This window comes from Echinops telfairi, unplaced genomic scaffold (assembly GCF_000313985.2).
Source record: "Echinops telfairi isolate 266 unplaced genomic scaffold, ASM31398v2 ScPeMD7_5;HRSCAF=22, whole genome shotgun sequence".
Taxonomy (NCBI): Eukaryota; Metazoa; Chordata; class Mammalia; order Afrosoricida; family Tenrecidae; genus Echinops; species Echinops telfairi.
Window position 1 is genome coordinate 15,655,202 of NW_022103901.1, and position 2,936 is coordinate 15,658,137.

Here is a 2,936-nt window from a genome sequence, read left to right on the forward strand (position 1 = left end):
AAAATAGTAATTAAAAAATGGCTGCAGCCCTATGTCCAGGGGGCTGCCCGAAATTCAAGCCCGATTCAGAAGGAGGTGTAGCGAGGGCTGCCATTGCTGGGGTCAGACGGATCTCGGCTGAAAGCAGAGCCTATCAGAGCGCTGTCTGTTGTGTTCTGTTGACTCTCCAGAGGCATTGACTCTTTGTTTGGACCAGGGATCCTCAAACTTTTTAAACAGGGCCAGTTCACTGTCCCTCAGACCCATTGGAGGGCCGGACTATAGTTTAAAAAGAAACTCTGAACAAATTCCTGTGCACACTGCACACATCTTATTTTGAAGTAAAAAAACAAGCGGGGCAAAAACACCTGGTGGGCCGGATACATGTCCTTGGTGGGCCGCATGTAGCCCGCGGGCCGTAGTTTGAGGACGCCTGCTTTGGACCGTAATCGAGCAGAGAGACTTCTGTAGCACTCAGTTGTGTGCTCCTGCGGAACCTGTACCTAAGGAGCAAGAGACGGCCCTTCCTGCAGAACGGGGGGCACCGCGTGGTTTACAATCAGGACAGGTACCCATCAGGGTTGTATCCTTTCACCAGCCTTGGTCCATCTGGACGCTGTTCCGATAACCTAAGAACATGGTCTCAAAACGGGAGAAAGATGCAGCCAACCTTCACCGGGCAGATGAACACCGTCTTGCTTGCTGGAAGCAAAGTGGGCTTGAAGACTCCGAGCTGGACCCATGACGACAGCTGTCAGTGTGGACCGCACCCCAGCATTTAGAAGCATGTCTAACGCTCACAGCTGGACCAATGAGCAACATCGTGCTAAGGGGGAAACCGTGGAGTCGTTTTTCATGTTGCTCGGAGAAGAGCAGCAGTTCAGAAATCCAGTGACCTGTGGAAAGAGACCTCTTGAAAGTCCTGGGCAGCAAAGATGCGACGAAGGTGCCCGTCAGCCCCGCTGTGGACTTTTCCAGTCTTCTCAGATCCTGTGAGAGCTTGCTCGCCCTGAGTAAGCTAGACCAGAGAAGAACGGGTGCCTTCGAATGGCGGCGCTGGCAAAGAAGGCTGAACACCGAGTCCTCTGGACGGGCCGAGCCAGGAGATCTGTGTGGGAGGAGTACACCGCCCGGCATGCTCCTGGGAAGCCAGGTCGGCCGGGCCGTGTCTCACCTTCTCGGCACATGCCCTTAGGAGGGACCAGCCCTAGGGGGACCACACGCTGGGCAGTGTCAGCAGGACTGTTGGCGATGGACTGACGCGGTGGGTGCAGACATGCCGGGCTGGATGGCCTTTTGTTCGGTCGTTAGAGTCACGAACAGCAGCCACCTCGACCCTAAACCTGTGACCACGATCATGTTAACGTAGGGACGGTTTATCGCGTCTTCGCTCTGAGCTGGGAGGAGGAATCCCTTCCTTCCTGGTTCCGCAGGAACAAAACTGGCATTCAGCTACAATTGTTAAGTGCAGCTCCTCCCTCGGTGCTCTGAACACTTAACCAATATTACGTCATTTAATCCGTGAACACCCCGAGGTATAACTTCTTATCCCCATGTTGCACGTGTTAAAGCGGAGGTAATTGCCCTGGGTGTGAAGGAGCAGGGCGGAGAGTCCGGGACGTACATGACGTACACGCAGGCCTGCTGCTGCTGCTGCTGCTGCAATGGGCTCCACCTGCTCCCACGTTCAGCGCCAAGAAGCCGAGCAGGGAAGGCACCTTGGAGAAGGGCCCCACCTACAAGGCTTCCTGTCCATGTGTGGGCCCAAAGACAGTGGCATCTGCCACCTACCAAGGCTTGCTGGTTGCTTGTGGCCCAGGCCACCAGGGGAGCGACCCGTTGACCCTCACCTCCGTCCTCTCCCTAGGAGAAGAATGGCTAGTCCGCTCCGTCGGTGCCTATCTACCAGGAGTCTTTGAGGAGGTTCTGGATTTGGTGAATGCTGTGATCCTCACGGAGAAGGTTTGTGCCCTGAGGGTGATGCGTTGAGGGCCCCCGTGTGGGTTACGGGGCGCTCAGAGTGGGAGAATCTGAGAACAGAAGAGAGTCCACTTTTCTCGGGCCACTGTAAGAAATAAACAAATAAAACAAAGGTCAGATCACCTGAGGAGCACTCTGGGTCATGGCAGAAGGCCACGTGAGTGGGTAAAAACTGCCCTGCAGACCCGGGAGTGTCTTAGAGGCCATGGGGGCTGGGGGGACCCGGCTGCCCACCCACCACTGACTGGGGACGTTGGAGGTAAGTTTGTCCCCCCTGCCTCCGTTCCACAGATAGCGCTGCACCTCCGGGCTCGGCAGAACTTCCGGGACTTCAGGGGAGTGACCCGTCGCACTGGGGAGGAGTGGCTGGTGACGGTGCAGGACACGGAGGCCCATGTGCCTGATGTCCATGAGGAGGTGCTGGGCATCGTGTCCATCACGACGCTGGGCCCCCGTAACTACTGTGTGATCCTCGACCCCGTTGGACCCGATGGCAAGAACCAGCTTGGGCAAAAGCGTGTCGTCAAGGTAACTTCCTCCTGCTCCCTGTCGGATGGGACTGGACGGAGGCTTCCCCACCTGACCGTGGACCTGCCCTGGGACGATGGCAGGAGACCCTGAGCCACCCCACCCCCACTCCCTGCCCCAGGGCCACATTCTTGAAATCCCAAGGCTTGGCCTGTTCTGCCCTGTTCTTGTCAATAGAACTGCACACTTGGTTCTGGCTGGCCCCTACAGGCTGGGAGACCCTGAAGCTCTCTCTTCCACAACACACCCCACTTTTCCCCCAGCTGATGTTTAGATGTAATGACTAAGAAATCGGTGGGGGATGGTTAAGGCTGTGATCTCTCTCTCTCTCTCTCTCTCTCTCTCTCTCTCGATACTCGTTTCCCTTCTGTTGGAGTGCAACACATACTCAGAGAAACGCTGCCTGTCGCTGTGCCGTCCTGCTCACGAAAGCATAACTGTGTCCCCGT